Here is a 20,416-nt window from a genome sequence, read left to right as displayed (position 1 = left end):
TTACAAGGACACACGGGACTTTCAACAAGCTCTGTGGTGACACGTACGACGTTGCTGGGACAATTGGCAAGTTCCCAAGATCTGAATCAATAGCTGGTGCTGAATAAGAAAAGTACATGTTGTTCAGGAAGAAAGTACAGGTTAGCACGGGTGCAGTAATGCTCTGTGTACATTAGAGCTCACTACAAGTACAGTAACATTTATCTAAAAGTAAAGGTGAAAAAAGAACAAGTGTTATGACAAAAAGAATGACTGTCTTATCATGACAGAAATACTCAGCCACGCAAATAGCAGCAACACAATCTTTCTTTAAGGATTTCTTAGACAATGCGCAAAAAATATAAAACTTAAAGGAAAAGACGAATACTTCTGGGAAAAAATACTGACAATTGTTGAAGCTGAGTGATAGCTACATGGAAGAGTTAGGATACCATTCTCTCTTCTTTTGAGGATGTTTAAAAATTTCCATAATTAAAAAAAGGTGAAAAAAATCTTCTGAATGCAGACAACACCATAAATAAGGCAGAAAGACAAGCTACAGATTAGAAGATAAATATCTCTTTAGTAACATGGAAACTGACATAGGATTATTAATTAGACTATGTAAAGAATTCCTACTAATCAATAAGAAAGTGAATTTAAAAAAAGGAGACAAAGGACATGAGTTGAAAAACTCATAGAAGAAAAACTTGGACAGTCAATAATCTTATGAGAAGATACTTAACATCATCGAGTAACCAGTGAAACGCATTAAAAAAGCAACACTGAGATATTAATAAATACCCACCTGTACTAGTTTCCTGTGGCTGCTGTAAAAAATTATCACAAACCAGGTGGCCTAAAACAACAGACATTACCTTCTCAGCTTTGGAGGCCGGAAGAGCAAAGTCAGTATCACCAGGCAGAAATGAGGGTGTGAGCAGGGCCACACTCCCTACAGAGGCTCTAGGGGAGAATGTGCTCCTAGCTGCCAGCGGCCAGCAGCATTCCTTGGCTGTGGCTGCACTGCCTCAATCTTCAACCAAGGCCTTCAAAATTCAAGCATCTTCAAATTTCTCTCTGCTTCGTCTTCACATGGGCTTCTCCTCTGTGTATGTGTCTAATCTCCCTCTGCCTCATTCTTAGAAGAATACAGGTGAGTGCATTTAGTGCTCACCCAAATAATCCAAGACAATCCCCTTATCTCAAGATCTCTATCTTAATTACAACTTCAAAGCCCCTTTTTTTTCCATCAAATAAGGTAACATTTACAGTTTCCAAGGATTATAACCTGATATCTCTCGGGGATATTATTCAGCCTACTTTACCATCTTTGGGGTACATGCCCTAAGGTGTCTCCCAATGAAGCACTCTTGTACGCTCCTCTATGTAGGCAGAATCTGTAACTTCTGATCAATAGAATATGGCACAGGTGATAGATGTCACTCTCACGATTATCTTATGTTATATGAGACTCAGTCTTAGCAGACTGGCATGAGGATTCTGCTGCTAGTCTTGAAGAAATAAGCTGCCATGTTCAGAGAGGGCCTGTGAGAAAGCCACATGGCAGGGGAGCAATGTAGATGTAAGGCCTCTAGCTCATAGCCGCTAAGAACCCAAGGTCCTTAGTCATGCAGCTGCAAGGAAATGGGTTCTACCAACAACCTGAATGAGCTTGAAGGCAGATTCTTCCCCAGACTCAAGCCTCCATATGAAAATGAAGCCCGGCTGACACCTTGATTTCAGCCTTGTGAGACCAAGAGCAGAGAACTCAGCTAAGCTGTGCCTGGACGCCTGACCCATGGAAACTATGAGGCAGCAAATGTTTGCTGTTCTAAGCCACTAAATTTGTAGTTATTTGTTACACAACAGTTGAAAACTAATACAGAATTTGGTACCTGGAAGTGGGGTGCTGGGCTGTAACTAGAATCTAAAATGTGAGAGTGGCTTTGGAACTGAATGGTGAGAGGAGAATGGAAGAATTTGGGTAGCATGACAGAGAAAGCCTAAAATGCCTTGAACAGATTATTAGTAGAAATGTAGAAATCTGGACTTTAAAGACGCTGCTGGTGAGAGCTCAGAAGGAAATGAGGAACATGTTATTAGAAGCTGGAGGAAGGGAGATCCTTGTTCTGTTGGCAAGAAGCTTAGTGAAATTGTATCCTGCAGTTTTGTGGGAAGCAGCACTTGTAAGCAAGAAGCTTGGATATACAGTCCAAGAGATTTCCAAGCAATGTTTTGAAAGCACCAACTGGTTTCTTCTTGCCAATTAGAGTAAAATCCGAGAGAGAAATTGAGATAAGAACTGTTAAGTAAAAAGGAAACAGGGCTTGATTTAAAAAATTCTGACTGTACAGATGGCGAAAGACACTAAAATTAAGAGATTCGCTGTTAGGAAAGCAGGCTGGATAGAGAATGTCGAGAGTGTGACTATACACCCTTTTCCTAAAACCTAAGATCAAAAGCTCAGACGACTGAATCACAGGTCCCTTTCAGATAATTAAGGGTGGTCTCAAAGATCCCTTGAATCAAGCCAGAATGCCTGTAGGAATTTAAAAGCATTGACCCTCAGCCATCTTAACATGAGCCTGAGATAGAGAAGGGATTATTTTGAAAAGATGTGTGGATGCGCCTTTTTTCTAATGGAGTGAATCCCAGGGAAACCACAAAAGACTTTTAAGCTTTTGAGATATTTATCTCAGCAGAAACCCTGCCAACTTAGCATGAAATGGAAAGAAAGAGCACAAAATGAAAGGAGGCTGTTGGATCCCCAAAATTCTATTGGCTGGGCTGATAAAACTACTCAGCTACAAACATGTGCTGCCTTTCATCAAAAAGGAAGGATGACTCCAGGGGAAGAACCAAGAATCAAGAGGGTGAAGTTGAAAGCCATGGAGAAGTATTCCCTAGTCAAGAGATTCCCAACATTTGCCTGGCAGGATATAACTGCCATTGACCAGTGACTTCTTTTATCTTTAATTTTCCTCCTGTTTGAACCAGAACATCTAAAGCTGTTATCCTCTGTTTGTTCCATCATTAGATGTTAGGTGTGTTGGGGTAGGTAACTTATCTCTTTAGTTTCCTCTTAAGGACCAGCCTCTCTCAACCAGAGTCACAGCCAGTTTTCAGATACATTTGTTGCACATTATCTGTTACAACAAAGCAGAAACGTTTGCACCTTTGTGCTTATTTAGAAATTAAATTAGATTTGAGGTATTCTATATAACAAATTTACTCTCAATCGTTTACATTACAATGTGTTTCTTTAGTCAGATGAAAGGGTTAAGTGATGTGACTCATGCTTTCCTTAAGGCCTTTGTCATCAATGCAGCAGCAATCTACTGGAAACAGCTGTGACAATTATAACTTTCTGTGATATAGTTATTTCCATTCATAAAAGCTTATCAATTTTAAATTCACTGATTTTTAAATAACCAACAAGCCAAAAACAAATGAAAAAAAGAAAGGAGAGGATCCTGGGAAGATAGTGGGGCAAGAAGCACCAGGACTCAGTCTCCCTTCCTAAACAACAACCGCACTGGAAGAATCTGTCTGATGTAGCCATTTTGGAACTCTCGAATCTACTGAAGGCTTGTAACTTCCAGGGAAAGGCTTGAATGATAAATTGCAGTTAATTGTGGTCAACTTCAGCTCTTAGGACAGTGGCAGCCACTCATTCCCCACTCCCAGCCCCTGTTCCTGGCATAGCTTGCACAAAGTTTGTGGGAGCCAGGATAGGCAAAAAGGACCCTGTCCTCCAAATCTTGGGGATCTGTGCTCTGAATGCCAATTGTGGCTTCTGAGGTGCAAAGAGCCATTGTTGTTGCACCTCCCTCCCTTGCTGCAAGCACCTCTCTCGGCTGAACTGACTTGTAGGAGACTTAAGGGGCTGGCACCCTTTTATTCCCCTCTTTGATTTTTTGCTTTTTCCACTTTCAAGAGCCAGACATTAAGCACTAGAACATTCAAAAACAACTGTATATATGGGGAAAACTAGAAAGTGACTGCGCATGCCCAGGTAAAGCCTCAAAAAAAAAAAATACTTGAGAAGGCCGTAGGTTTACACTTCAGGCTGATCTTGGCACAAAGACAGTCTACATCGATCAAAAAGTCAAAAATAATCAACAGAAACAATAAAAATAGCAAACCCTGGGGAAGGAGGAAAATCCGATTTCCAGAGTTACCACTTAGATTCAAACGTCTACTGTTCAACAAAAAATCACGTAGCATACAAAGAAACAGGGAAGTATGGCACATTCCAGGAAAAAATAAATCAATAGAAACTGTCCATGAAAAAGACCTGATGGCAGATCTACTAGATACTTTAAAACAATTGTCTTAAACATGCTCAAAACCTAAAGATTTTGAAAAACATCAAGAAAATAATGTGCAAACAAGATGGAAATTCAATAAAGAAAAAGAAAACCCCAAAAGAAGGCAAAAGAAATTTTGGAGCTGAAACTAAAATAACTGCAATGAAAAATTCACTGGAAGGATTCAAAGGCAGATTTGAACAGACAGAAGAAAGAACCAGTGAACATAAAGATAGGACAATGGAAATTCTCAATTCTGAGGAACAGCAAGAAAAAGATCAAAGAAAAGCAAACAGAGTCTAGTGGACTGTGGGACACCAGCAAGTGGACCAACATATACATTGTGGGAGTCCGAGAAGATAGAAGGGGGCAGAGAGAAAATCTGAAGAAATAATGGCTGAAAATTTCATGATGAAAGACATGAATACAAATTCCCAAGAAGCTCAAAAGACTCCCAAGAGACTCACACTGAGAAACATTATAATCAAACTTTCAAAAGAGAAAGACAGGGAGAATCTTGAAAACAAGATAGAAGATAATCAGCACATACAAGGGATCCTCAGATTATCAACAGATTTCTCATCAGAAACTTTGGAGGCCAGATGACTGATATATTCAAAGTGCTGAAAGAAAAAAACTGTCAACCAAGAATTCTCTATCTGGCAAAACTGTCCTTCAAAACTGAGGGAGAAATTAAGATATCCTCAGATAAACAAAAGCTGAGGAAGTTAGCGACCACTAGACCCGCCCTGTAAGAATGCTCAAGGGAGTCCTGCACAGTGAAATGAAAGGACACTAGACAGCAACTTGAAGCCATATGGAGAAATAAAGATCTCAATAAAGGTAAATACACGGACAATTATAAAACCTAGTATTACTGTAACAGTGGTTTGTAACTGCACTTTTGTGCAGTTGCACTTGTTTTCTACATGATTTGAGACTAATACATTTAAAGAGAAAAAATAAATTACTAGTATAAAACCAGTAATACTGTAACTTTGGTTCATAATTCTAAATCTTGTTTTCTACATGATTTGAGAAACTAATGCATTTAAAAGAATTATTAGTTACCCCCATATCAAAACCAGACAAGGATCTACAAGAAAAAAATTTACAGACCAATATCACTGATGAACATAAATGCAAAAGTCCTCAACAAATTATAAGCAAGCCAAATTCAACAATACATTAAAAGGATCATACACTATGATCAAGTGGGATTTATTCCAAGAATGCAAAGATGGTTCAACATCTGCCAACCAATCAGATATACCACACTAACAAAATAAAAGATAAAAATCATATGATGCTCTCAATAGATGCAGAAAAAGCATTTCACAAAATTCAACATCCATTTATGATAACTCTCAACAAACTGAGTATAGAGGGAATGTACTTCAACATAATAAAGGCCATATACGACAAGTCCACAGCTAACATTACACTCAATAGTGACAAGCTGACAGCTTTACCGCTAAGATCAGAAAGGAGAAAAGGATACTCACTCTCACCGCTTTTATTCAACATAGTATTGGAAGTCCTAGCCAGAGCAATTAGGTAAACAAAAACAAAAAAATGGCATCCAAATTGGAAAGTAAGAAGTAAAACTGTCACTATTTGCAGATAACATGATATTATATACAGAAAAAATCTGAAGATTCCACCAAAAAAACAGCTAGAACTAATCAATGAATTCAGTAAAGTTGTAGAATACAAAATCAATACACAAAAATCAGTTGTGTTTCTATACAGGCATACCTTGTTTTATTGCGCTTTGCCTATATTGCATTTTTTACAACACCCTTCACCAGCAGAAAGATTACAATACACTGAATGCTCAGATGATGGCTGGCATTTTTTAGCAACAAAGTATTTTTTCATTAAGGTAAAACCTTTGGAAGAAAACATAAGACAAAAGTGTCATGACGTTGGATTTGGCAATGATTCCTTGGGTATGACACCAAAAGCATAGGCAACAAAAGAAAAACAGACAAACTGGACTTCATAAAAATTTTAAAATTTTGTGCATCAAAAGACACTATCAACAGAGTAAAAAGGAAACCCACAGAATGAGAGAAAATATTTGTAAATCATATATTTGATAAGGGGTTAATATCCAGAATATAGGGATACCTCCTAAAACTCCACGACAAAACCTGATTCAAAAATAGGGATAGGACTTGAATAGACATTTCTCCAAAGAAGATATACAAATGGCCATTAAGCACATGAAAAGATGCTCAACATCACTAATCATTAGGGAAATGCAAATCAAAACTGCAATGTGATACCACCTCAAACCCTTCACAATGGCTACTATCAAAAAAACAGAAGACAACAGGTGTTGGTGAGGATGTAGAGAAACTGGAACCCTTGTATACTGTTGGCAGGGATATAAAATGGTACAGCTGCTGTGGGAAACACTACAGCAGTTTCTCAAAAAGTTAAAAATAGAATTAACATATGACCCACCAATTCCACTTCTGAGTATATACCCCAAAGAACTGAAAGCAGGATCTAGAAGAGATAGCTGTACACGTTCATAGCACCATTCCTCACAATAGCTAAAATGTGGAAGCAACTCAAGTGTCCATTGATGGATAAATGGATAAGCAAAATGTGGTATATACATACAATGCAATATTATTCAGCCTTAAAACGGAAGAAAACTCTGCAATGTGCTACAACATGGATAAACTTTGAAGACATTATGTTAAGTAAAATAAGCCAGTCATAAAAAAGACAAATACTGTATGCTTCCACTTACATGAAGTACTTAGAACAGTCAACATCAAAAAGACAGAAAGTATAATGGTGGTTGCCAGGGGCTGGGGTGGTAGGGGAGGTAGTGTTTTATGGGTATCGAGTTTCAGTTTTACGAGGTGAAAAGAGCTATGGGGAGGTCGACCATATTGGTGATGGTTGCACAACAATTTGAATGTATTTAATATCACTAAATGGTACACTTAAAAATGTTTATGATGTGGGGCCGGCCTGATGGCGTAGCAGTTAAGTTCGTGCACTCTGCTTTACCGGCCCAGCGTTTGCCAGTTTGGATCCTGGGCACAGACCTACACACCGCTTATCAAGCCATGCTGTGGCAGGTGTCCCACATATAAAATAGAGGAAGATGGGCACAGATGTTAGCTCAGGGCCAATCTTTCTCAGCAAAAAAGAGGAGGATTGGCAGCAGATGTTAGCTAGGGGCTAATCTTCCTCAAAAAAAAGGAAAAAAGTTTATGATGGTAAACTTTATGTCAGGTGTATTTTACCACAATAAAAAAAAATTAAGGAATATATCTTCCTCTACATTGCACATAAGGCAACTAAGTACAATGATGTGGTTATCATGACTCTTCGGTTATGACTGCTTCATGAAAGGCAGATACAGTGATGAGGCAAGACACATTTGCAATAATCATATTCACATTAAAAACATGTTAAAGTTATACATGATATGCATTGCAGCATTTAACAAAAATAAGATTTATCAATGTTTATTCTTCAGTAGAACGACCTTGTTCACCCACTATAGGTTGAAGTCTGGATCTAGATTAAAAGCCAACTTTTGAAAAATTATTTAAAAAATTAGATCAGCCATATTTTAACCTCTCCTGTTAAATAATATTTGAAGGTACTCTAAATGGCTTATTTTACTTAGCTACATGTTCTTAACATGCTTTCGTGAACATCAAGCCAAAAGCCTTGTACTATTTAGTCTAAAGTTTTTGGTGCCGTAAAATCTTGGACGTAACCTTGAATGTGTTTCATACTCACTCAAGGGTCATGTGTCACACATACCAGGTGGGACAATGGTTGAAGACTATTGCTCTAGTCTAAGCATTCTCAGTGAGGGTGATACTGCCCCCAATGGGGGCAAATTGGTTCTTGGGGCAAAGGTGAAAAAAACTCTTTTTATATACAAGGTACAGATAGATGCAGAACACACACAGATATATAGTATATCCGTGGTGTTAAAATTTAATTGGGGGGGTGTGATTAGGAAAAAGAAAATCTCTAAAAGTTCCTTAGGGGAATGACAACGACAAAAAGATTGAGAAACACTGCTCTAGTCCTGCCTCCAGTATGTCACTGTGAAAGTTAAATGCTGGCTCCTAACACAGGATCCACTTGGAGGTGACCGAACAATGCAGACAAGAGTGGGGATCCTGGAGCAAGGAGCTAGATGGAAGAGGCAAGGGATGTGCTCAGGATTCTGTTAGAAAATGAGGGTTCAGGTCTTGACTCCACTACTTATATAGTGTAGCTTTCAGAAAGTTGCTTAACTGAGACCTAGTTCTTTAATTTATAAAATAGACATGTTGGTAATATTAATGTTGAGATCATCTTGTGAGAATTAAATTTTAAGAAGTTATGTGAAAAACGCTTTGCAAAACCATGGGGTCAGAAAACAAGGGTTAACAGGAGCCGGGGGAAGGGGAGGGGTCGACTAGAAGGGACATAGGGAAGTGTCTGGATTGATGGAAATGGTCTATGTCTTCACTGTGGTGGTGGTGCTATGATTGTATGACATCGTTGGAACTCAGAATGCTACACTGAAACGGATGCATTTTACACTATGTAAATTGTACCGTGAGAAACCCAACTTTAAAAAAAGTGCCTTGCAAACTATAAATAATCATACCCATGCTTTTTATGATACAGAGTAAGATTCTAGCTCTCACAGTCACACTGTTGGTCTACACTGAACTTGCAATTGGCTAAAATTCTCATCTTCTTCATAGGAATTGCTATTAAACTAAGTCTTCATAGTCTTGCTCTCTCTTGAGAATCAAAGATCAAGACTAACCATTTATTCACTGAATATATCAATTGCAAAGTCTCCATCCATTTTTTCCACCTATGACAGTATAAAACGAAATGACTAAAATTTTTGTAGTTTTCTCCAATCTTTTATTTCTAACTTTACTATTCAACATATTAGTTATCCTTCTCCACTTTGTTTCATTGATGACTTTTATACACATAAAATCTTCTATGTCTTAACCTGAGTCATTACCAAAAGGCTTAAGTAGGTAAAGAGTGATGAGATATTTCATTTGCAGCCTCTCTTTGGACTGTCATCTTTTGGTTCAGCAATACCCTTAGGATACAATTGCTCACCTGGGCCTGAATGGACCTAACTGCAGTATCACTAGATTACATTGCCCAATCTTGTCCACAAACATTCCACGCAAACATTATGTCCTTAATTTAATATTTTGCAATTAAAAAATGTTGACATGCTGGGACATTCCCCCTTATGTAGTCCTTTGCAAAATAAAAAAAAAAAAGTCTATTAATGAAAACAATCACTGGAGGCCAGGTTTAATAACCATTTTAAAAGGCGTAAAAGTTTCCGAGTGTGTACTGTCCTATCTTTGAATCTATTGTGATTGACCTATATTCACTGATATGTTATGAATGAAAATTTAGTATAAATGAAAAGCTGGAAGACTTTTTAAAAGATAACATTCAATAATAAAGCTCCTAATGTTTCTTGGCATAGAGGAGAGGCAGTGGAAACAAAAATTCCAGAATTGTTTTCGTACCTGGCTCCGCCCTTGGCAAGTTTCCCTTCATAAGACCTACTGATGTTAGTGTTGCCAGGTATTCAATTTATATTATGTGTCAGCTTCCATTTTTTTCCCCTCACATTGCAGATTTTATAAAGAGTAACACTTATTAATCCCATTGATGAGTTAGTCTTTTCTACTCAAAAGTACTAGCAGAACATCAAACTTCCTAAATGAAAGTTCTAGATTACTACACAAACAATTACCAAACCACGTCTATATAATAATATTTTGGATAAATTGCAAAATTTTACATGAATTATTTAGCTATTTCCAAATATCCAGATGTTTGACACTGAGTTACCAATCATTTAAGTGGATAAGTAATTTTTAAAAATTTTATACTGGATAACTAGATATGTTTCAATCTATTTTAGATACCTGGTTTCAACTAAAATCATGAAAAATAACTGATTATTCTGAAGAGTAGTTATTATTAAACCTGCAGTGATAAAAATCAGATAGAAATTGATACGCTTAAGTACATGAAGGCTGGGATATTGTTACTGTCATTTGCAAGAGTTCTCAAAAACTGTGCCACGTTATATTACAACAAAATATTTCCTTAGTGTCTTACAGGAAAACTGTAGTGTACAGGCAAGGAGAATATTGATGTGAAAGTAAAGGGGTGGATGGGGAAAGGAATTGAAACAGAGTAACAGTATTTATCTGAAAGGGTCACAAATAGAAAGGAGCTAACAGATTCTGGGTGAAGAGGAGTGCCCCATTTTAAAATCTGAGTGAAATTTTCAGTGGCTCCCATTTTTCTACAAGGATGTGGCTGATGTGAAAGCAGCAGATTTTAACAGTGACGGGTTAACAGACTCTATTGAGCTCTTGTTAAATTGTTAAGACCCAGAAGCAGCCAGGGTATCTCTGGGATCTCAGATAACCTGCAGTAGACAGAACAGCTAAAGTATGATGAGAAAAGACACACAGAGGGAAGCGGGGCTCCCGGACAGAGGTGTAAGCCCAATGCCAGTTCCCCTGCTCTGCTGTAAAGTGGGAAGAGCAATGGGCTCAGAGCCAGAGCGACGGTGCTCCTGTGCTGCTTCTGCTGTTCATTACACTCGCCACCCGGACACTTAACCTCTCTGGAAACCTTCTCTTTTTCAAAATCAGAGCTTTGTCCTGAATGATAGCTTGGATCTCTTCCATTTCCGTAATTCTACTTTTCTGAAGAAGTACACTGATGAGGTGGGGTGAGTGCAGACTGATGACGTCAGAGCACCAGTGATGGAACAGAAGAGCAGGAGACTACGTGTACGAGTTCTGTCAACTGTAACAAAATAGAAGGATTTTGTAGAAACTCAACTTGAGGACAACTTCTCATCTTAAAGCAGGAGGGGAAAAATCTCATTTTCCATTTAAAGGAATAATTGCAGGGTCTTAGCTACAGAAACGGTTCAAAGTCATTGTTAACAGGGAATATCAGTCTTAGTCTTGGGTTTGGTTATAAATTTTATGCCCAGCAAAAGTGATTGCTATCAGATTGTTAGCAGTTTGAATGCATCAAGTAACTTTTAGTCTTATTTTTCATCTTTTTCTCTCATTTACCTTAGGGTCTGGTGACATAACAATACTTTTCAATCTCAGAGCTCCTACTCATGATGTTCCTTTTTTTCCCTGGAAGTCTTTCATCTCTTTATTCACTTAGTAAAGTCTATTTATCCTCCAAGGTTCAACTAAGTTGTGCCCCCGACACCATCAGAATTAAGTGTTTCTTCCTTATTCTCACAGAATTCACTTCATCTTCAATCGTAGCATTTATTAAAGTCTGTTTTGTATCATAATTTGCTGTGAAGGTATTCCTCTCCATGACACTGTGACTGTCTGAAGGGCAGGGAGTCTAACATCTCAAATCTCCAACAGAGCCCAGGACCATAGAAAGAACTAAAAATTTGCATACTCTTAGAAGTAGAACCTGTCTTTATAGTTCCTTTTCCATTTAGTTAAAAAGTTCCCTTCCACTTTCAGCTACAAGATGAATAAGTTCTGGGGATCTAAGGTACAGCATGGTGATTTATGGTTAAAAATACTGTATTATATACAGTAACTTGAAAGTTGCTAAGAGAGTAGATCTTAAACCTTCTCATCACAAAAAAGAAATGGTAATTACGTGACGTGATGGAGGCGTTAGCTAATGCTAGGGTAGTGATCATTTTGGAATTATAAATATATCAAATTAACACATTGCACACCTTATATTTACAAATGTTATACGCCAATTATATTTCAATAAAGCTGATAAAAAATAAAGTGTTAATGGTACCAAAAAAAAAGTTAATTTCTCTTTGTACATAAAGGGACCACATGGGGGCCAGCCCCGTGGCACAGTGGTTAAGTGCACACGTTCCGCTTTGGCAGCCTAGGGTTTGCCAGTTCGGATCCCAGGTGCGGACAAGGCACTGCTTGGCAAGCCATGCTGTGGCAGGTGTCCCACATATAAAGTAGAGGAAGATGGGCATGGATGTTAGCTCAGGGCCACTCTTCCTTAGCAAAAAGAGGAGCTCAGGGTTAATCTTCCTCAAAAAAAAAAAAAAAGGACCATATGATTGCAGTGTAAAGTATAAAATAGAGTGTAAAGAATATACTCAATGTTCTTAGTCAGTATCAGAATAAACAGCATATATGATACATTTCAACTCCAGAGAGAAGAAAAACTCCCCAAATCAGCAAGCTATAGATAAAACCAGCCATCATCAATCTAAATAATCCTTGAGATGGAACAACTGGAATGCTTCCAAATGGGATAAAAAAATATTGGCAAGGTCTTTGGGGAAATAAATACCAAGAAATACATAGTTTTTGCCAAGACCTCATCTGTAATGTTACTGAAAATAAAGGAAAATTTGAGTCCTTCATTGCTATAGTATCGATCCATTTTCGGGTCTCAGTAGGGATGCACGGTGGGGGTCACCATAACAGCTCGGAGTCTCAAAATCACCCTTATAATACTTTGAAAAAAATTGTTTTGATACCATGCCCAGCTTCATGGTAACTGATAGTCTGCTACAAACTGGCCAGAGTCTCAGGAATCTTAGTCAAAACATGGTGAAAACGTAAAGGAAAAGATGACCATCTTACTCTGTTTTTCATTGTACTATGTACAGATAGATGTGCTTTATTCTAAATCTTTGCCCGCTGAATGCTATGGAAAGGCTTCTTCATGTAGCAAACTTGACTACCTCAAATTTCAGCTCCTTGTCTCTCTTTTTTTTTTTTATTGTGGTAAAAAAACACATCACATAAAATTTATCATCCTACCATTTTTAAGTGTGGAGTTCAGTAGTGTTAAGTATATTCACATTATTGTGAAACAGATTTCCAAAAATTTTTCATCTTGCAAAGTGAAACTCTATAGCTATTAAACAACTCGCCTTTTCCTGTTCCCCCCCAGCCCTTCGCAACCAATAGTCGACTTTCTGTTTCTATGAACTTGACTACTTTCGATACCTCAAATAAGTGTAATCAGGCAACATTTGTCTCTTTGTGGGCTTATGTCACTTAGCGTAATGTCTTCCAGGTTCATCCATGCTGTTGCAAATGACAGGACAGCCTTCCTCTTTAAGGCGGAATAATATCCCTTGTATGTGTATACCATATTTTGTTTATCCATTCATCCATCAATGGCCATCTGGGTCCCTTCCTCCTCTTGGCTACTGTGCCTTGCCCCTTTTTACAGGGAAGCGTTAAACAGCAACCAAGTCTTTAAATAGCAGGACAAGAAAGAATCGAGTAAGAACAATGCAAAAACTCTAAAGTCAGCCTTTGCCCAAGCAAAATGAGCCAAAACATTTGGAAATGACATAAACATTTAGTGAAGCTGTTTAGTTCTGAAAAAATAAAATAAAAAGTAGACTACCCGAATTTAGTTGGTCTGCCTACAGCTAAGCCAAAGTGGGTCTTGAGTGACTCCAAAATAAGACAATGTAATTTGGAAACACATAACACATTATGAGGTACTATACATGTCTGTATTCTTCAGCCAGAGGGCATTTTGCCAACTTTCAGAAAAGCTGAATACTTTATCAGCAGCCAAAATAAAAATGGATTCACGACCATAAACTTACTCCCTTTATCTTTTTCTTTAGGGCAGCCCAGAGGAACACAGGAGAATGCTATTGTCCAAGCATTAGTATACTTTTCTAAGCACTAACCTGTCAGCTACCCATTCATAAATCCAGCCATTTCTCAGAGGCTAGGCAAGTCACTGACATTTCTAAGATTAATAAATCAGATTCTTGCCCTAAAGAAGTTTACAAGTAGGATGAGAAGTAAGAGTCAGGAAGAAGACAAATGTTAACAGGCTTAAACAACCATAGAAAGATGATAGGGATACAAACTAGAAGTATGTTCAAAATGTTATGACAATTTCAAGAACAGTAGTTGTTACTGATTATTCCCACCACCACTGTTTTTCTTTTTTCTGGCTCTTGCTTCTTGATTCTAACCCCATCAGGATATCACTGTCAAGTCAAATTAGTGCAAATTAAAGAAACTCCACTCTGCTTCTTTAATGTCCCTCCCAGATTTGTGACTTTCACAAAGATATTCCTAAGATTAGATGCTACTTAGTCTTTCTATTTCCTCTTAGTTTTGGTTGCAGCACAGCACCAGGTAAAAGACCTCTCTTAACCGCAAAGTAAGTCCAGAGCACCAATATAATTTATGGTATAACACAGGCACTCCCCCAGTGAGGAAACTGTTGCACTCCAAAAACTCATTGTAAGTCAGTCACCCAGAACACAGAACATTTTTACCTCTAGGAAAAAAAAGGAAGCACAGTGTTTAGGTTCTTATGCTACCCCCCAGAAGTCAATTTAACACATAAATTAGATTTACATTACTCACAACATAAATAAGTCTAAGAGTGACAGTTGCATATTATATTGTGTTAAAATATATTTTTGTGAATTTGTTCATGAATCTGAAAAAAGCTAACAAAAAGAAGAAATAGTAGAAGACAGAGAAACAGAACATTCACTGAGCACATACTGTGTGTTGGACACTATGCTAAACATTGTGAATTCATGATCTGATTTAATCACCACAACAATCCTAGCAGCAAGGTACTGTTATAGTCTCCGTTAAAGATAAAGCAACATTATGCAAAGTGAAAAAAACAGAGACAAGAGACCACATACCACATGATTCCATTTATACGAAGGTTAAGAAAAGGAAAATTTATAGAGACAGAAAGTAGATTAGTGGCTACCTGGAGATTGGCTTAGCTGTAAAGACGGCATGAGGGGTCTTATTGGAGGAGTGAAAATGTTCCAAAATTGATTTGGTGATGGTTATACCACTCAGTAGAGTTACTAAAAATCACTGAATTGTACGTTTAAAATGGGAGAATTTTATGATATGTAAAAGTATACCTCAATAAAAATGTTATAAAAAAAAAAAAGATGAAGAAACGCAGGCTCAGTGTTTAAGGAATTTACCCGTGATCCCTACACTAGTTTCCTATTGCTGCTGTAACAAATTACCACCAACTTGGTGGTTTAAAATACCACAAATTTATTCTCTTACAGTTCTGGAGGCCAGAAGTCCAAAAATGGGTCTCACTGGGCTGACGTCAAGGTGTCGGTGGGGTTGCCTTCCCTTCTGGGGAGAATCTGTTTCCTTGCCTGTGTAGCTTCTAGAGGCTGCCTGCATTCCACGGCTCAGGGCCTCTTCTTGCATTACCCTGACGTCTCCATCCATTGTCACATCTCCTTCTCTGACACTCCTGCTCCCTCTCACGAGGACCCTTGCGGTTACACTGGGCCCACTGGATACTCCAGGCTAGCCTGCCCACCTCGAGACCTTTTTCTTAATCACATGTGCAAAGGCCATATCACCACAGAAAGTAACATTCACAGGTTCCAGAGGTTGGGATACGGACATCTTGGGGGAGGCCCATTATTCTGTCTACTGCAGTCACTTCTCTGGGCAGGTTTAAAACCAAATCCACACCCAGGCGGTCTGAGCACCTGCTTGCTCACACACTACATCCATACCCTCTGCTGTACACAGAAGCTGCTCGGCCCTCAGGAGGAAGGCACGAGGCAGCTCTGAACACGTCTTCTCAAAATACACTGGACAATCAGAAGGAAAGGATTCTGGGGTCTTAAAGACATCTCTCTCTCTCCAGAGTTCTAGGGGCAGCCATCTCAAATGCAAAGCAGTTGGAAGAGTTCACAAGCATGGAAGTATCTATACTAAGACAAGAGCCATCTCCCACCACAACGCTACAGGAAATCCTCTAGGAAACAAACTGTCAGTCATCATCTCTGCCTCTCTTCTTGTTTTTGTTTGCTTAGTTTTTTTTTTCTTTTATAAATTACACAATTTTCAACATCCCAAGGCCTATTTGATTTCTGAGTGAGAAAGACAGTTTAATAATTTTTATCCTAGTTCTGAGTAATAGAAAAGTTGATGATTAAGTTCAGTTATACAATGACAGAAAGAGAAAGACAGGGATAAAAGACAGCTTGCCCAAATAATCAGAACCAACCCCTTGGTTCTATTCCCTCAATATTATCTGCTTCAAAGAAAGAGAAAATACACAAAGAGCAAAACAGTAAACTGAATTTACTTTTTCCTACAGCAGCAAAACCTCAGTTGAAGTTAAGATGACTAATTGGGCACTCTCACGGACAGGAGAAAAAAAGGAAGGAAACAGCAGGTAGGAAGGAATGGAGGTATCCCCCCAAATCCTTTTAAACTACAGTCCACATGCAAGGCTTCTTTCTAAGAGTAGGCTTCATCTCTTGCAAAACTGCTTCCTGAGAAAATTTACAGGATTATTGCTTAACAGATAGGGAACAACTTACATTTGCAAAGCGGAAGTGGTGTGCTAGTTATAACAAAAGGAGCAGTTGCTAATTAGAAAAACACAAATTCTAGGGAGAGGAACATTCATGAAGAAACTTTAACAAAATTATATTTCTAATGGAGATTGATGAACCGCCTCCTTAAGAAATACAAAAAGTACATCTGCGCTAATCCTTAAAACTTCTTTCAGGAGGCCCCCCCTTACAGTTGGCATTCCAAAGTTCATTTTAAGTCAGTTTTAGAACTCAGAATATACTTTCTGATAAACACAGTGTTAAATGGTGATTTAATTCCAAGGTTAGCCTGGAACAAACAATATAACCCATTAAAGTTTTGAAATACCACAGTTGAAATGGAAAAAAACACCCCAAAAATATAGTTGCAGTGAAAGCTTTAAAATAACTCATTTAAAAAATAAAGTAATTAGTCATGTTCTACCTAAAATTCACTTATTCATTTAACAAATATTACCTACATTTGCCAACAGGGACATACCAAAACAAATTCCCAGCTTTGTGGAACTTACCTTTTAGTGGTGATGGGAGGAGGTGGAGAGAACACATAAATAAATAAATATACGATATATCAAATATCGAATGTATCTCATATATGGGTACTTGAAGGACAAATTCAATGGAAACATTTTGGATTCGGTCCATTTGAAGGGCTATAAAAATAACTTTTCATTTTAACGCAGTTTAATTCCACTTTGGAATTTATGGATTCTTTTTCTCTTATGTTTAGCAGATGCTTTATCAAGTCATGGAAGGTGGAGGAGAGGAGGAGGAGAGAGACATAAAGTGGAAGAGGAGCCGCAGGGAAAGGAGGTAACTAGATAAGAGTCAGAAGAGAGGAGGAAAGGATGAAAGAAATTAAGGAAGATTCTGAACAAGCATCTGTATGCCGAAAGACTTTATACCGGGGAAGAAACCAATTCCTGGCCTGTGAAAACAGAAGGCTAAGAGAAAGAATTCAGCACTTGTACCACTATCCAGAGGGGAAAGAAAGGAGGTGGGAAAAACACTGAAAATCAGAGTGTCCAAGATCAGGGAGTTGAACCGCAATCTGAGTAAGGAGCAGGCTGCTGGAGGGAGGCTTAGGGAGTGGGAGCAAGGGGTCCTTGGGCGTCCCACCAACGAGCTGCTGTGTGTGTGTACATACATATGTACGTATGTCTATAGATGTGTCAACCATGAAACAGTCACCTAAGAAACTGTAGATTTTAATGTTAGGACAACTAGAAGCCAGTGAAATATTTATGGGATGTGCACCCTTCACTCGGAGTAACCATCAACCTCTCTGGCCACTGAAACGTGAATGGATAATATCCCCAAATTGAAAACAATGTAAATGTTCATTAAGAGGGAATTAAGTACATTATAAAACATAAAGGAATACTATAATGACTATTACAACAGTGGTGTACAGATTAATGTTTGCTGACATAGAAAGGTGTTTATGGGATATTATTTAAATGATAAAGTTAGTAATAGAATAGCAAGTATGAATATTTCTTTTATGTCAAAATACATTTACATTTCCATACAGAGGTTTCTAAAAAAATGTTCAGAAGAGTGTGAGTAACAACAGGTCACTGGGTAATTTTTACTTTTTCTTTTTGCCCTTTTTGGTATTATTTTAGTCACAAGGAACAAGTACCACTTTAACGAAACTAATCATGTTACTGAAAAAATTTCAAAGTGATGAGAATATATGCTTTGTGAAGCTTAACAATCTGATAACATTATCATTACCTCACCCAGACCAAACAAACAACTTTTAATAAGATGTTCCCTTGTTCTACAGCAAGAGTTGGCGACCCAGAGCGATTACTAATACTCTAACAGTTTCATGTGAAATGCTTTCAGTAAGGATGAGATAATAACTTCACCTCAGTGTTACCCCTAGCAAGACAATTTTCATTAGTAAAAACGCATTACTAAACATCAAACTATATACTTTACATAAATAATTTTTATGAAAAAGTAAACAAAAATAAACTATGTGAATGATAAGAAAGCCTCCTCTACCTGTGAGTAATAAGTGGCATCTCCGGAGGTGACTTTTGGAGGATATTGGACCTGTACGCTCTTAGATCAGCTCAATTAAAATCAGTTCCCTGGTAGTACTGAAAACTAATTTTATACCAAAATTTCATTAAACAGTATATTTGACCTTAAAAAAATATGCCTGTATGGAATAAGTAATGCTGATGGGTGAGTGTAATCTTTCTACCTCTATAGAATGGTTACAAATTTCCCTAGAATAACAATAAGATCGGGTCTCCTTTCAAAAGTTCTTTTTAGAAAAAACTCTGTTTCACAGCTCCTTGTTTATATGTTTGAGGGACCAGTCTGTTAACTGGTGCTAAAACTCATGAATAACATCATAGGACACCTTATCATTTGCAATAAACTATATTGACACTGAGGGTACTTCCAGCGTGCAGACATTCACATTTACTTAACAGGTACACGCGGTAAATGACTCACCTGATGGGCGAGCCGATGAAGAAATGAATGCTTAGTGTAAACTGTCTGGTGTACAGAATGCTCCTCAGGCAGGTCCCATTGAACAATAGCACCCGTAAAAAAGTGAAGCTATAAACAACTTCCCACGTGCCAGGGAACTCAAGAAGTTTGACTTCCATTCAATACAAACAAAAACTTCCTGAACAGTCAACAAGTAATTAAAGTAGCTACAATCTGCCTACCTAGGTTGGGCAACACGAGTGGATTTGCATATCTTTCATATGACTGAGAACAACCAGAACAGTTAATTTAATGAACATATAAACAGTTCGACCAACAAGTATTTACCAAGCACTTACTGTTTTCTTTGCTGGTGGGAAGTGCTTCAGACAATACCAAGGGCCGGATAGCCCCTGCCCTATAGGAGCTTACAGCATGGGGTGAAGGGTAAGAAAATCATATAAATATCATCATTAACACAATATTGCCATAAGAAAGGTACAAACTAGTGCAAGATAGGTCATGAGAGTTAGTTATTGGGTATTTTTTTGGGGGGTAGGGTGTCTGTTTTGGGGTTAAAAATTATTATTATTAGGAAAGGCCTCCTAAGGGAGGTGATATTTGATATAGGACTTAAAGATTGGGTAACATAGTTATTACAACTACATTCTTCTAGAAGGTCTTTTACAGAGAGCGTGAAATAGTAGGCATAGTGAATCACGAAACTAACATACATTCTATTCTTTCAAGTATTTAACAAGATATCCAAAGGTGTATTTGCATGCTGGTATTACTTTTCTCACTGCCTCTTCTGACACAATGGGAAAACAATCACAGACAACTCTGTATCTTTCACATCTTCTTTCCTTTTATAACTGAACAGGCCATATGAAAAGTACTTTATTTTGCCTTATATAACAAATGCTAGTCTGAGCAGTTATAGCATTCCTGTTCTATGCGATGAGCATTAGGCCCTCCTAACAGCCAGTGGGAAAAACAGTGCCTTTCACTGGGGGAGAAACAGAGAAAGGAAAATCACCTGCTGATGAGTCATGGACTACAAGGTGATGGGAAGTAGACTCTGGGTTTGCTCCCTGGGCACACAATGCTTCTATAACCCCAGAATGTTCCTCTATCAAAAAGAGTAAATTCCTCTCTCAATTAAACGAAATGTTCCTCTCTACGTTATGCGGGTCAGACATTGGGGCAGAGTGCAAAGTAAAAGCAATTCACTCAGATCATTAGGAAGGAAGAA

The 20,416-nt window shown here is 38.0% G+C and overlaps 1 protein-coding gene across 14 annotated transcripts in view; it reads right to left on the bottom strand.

The window, feature by feature from the left end:
• Window positions 1–20,416, bottom strand: part of FAM13A (family with sequence similarity 13 member A) — a 316,899-nt gene that overhangs the window by 198,867 nt on the left and 97,616 nt on the right. The window lies entirely within an intron of this gene.

Source organism: Equus caballus, chromosome 3, assembly GCF_041296265.1.
Source record: "Equus caballus isolate H_3958 breed thoroughbred chromosome 3, TB-T2T, whole genome shotgun sequence".
NCBI classification, from domain to species: domain Eukaryota; kingdom Metazoa; phylum Chordata; class Mammalia; order Perissodactyla; family Equidae; genus Equus; species Equus caballus.
The sequence above is the reverse complement of the archived record's forward strand: the minus strand, read 5'-3'. Positions and strand labels throughout refer to the sequence as shown.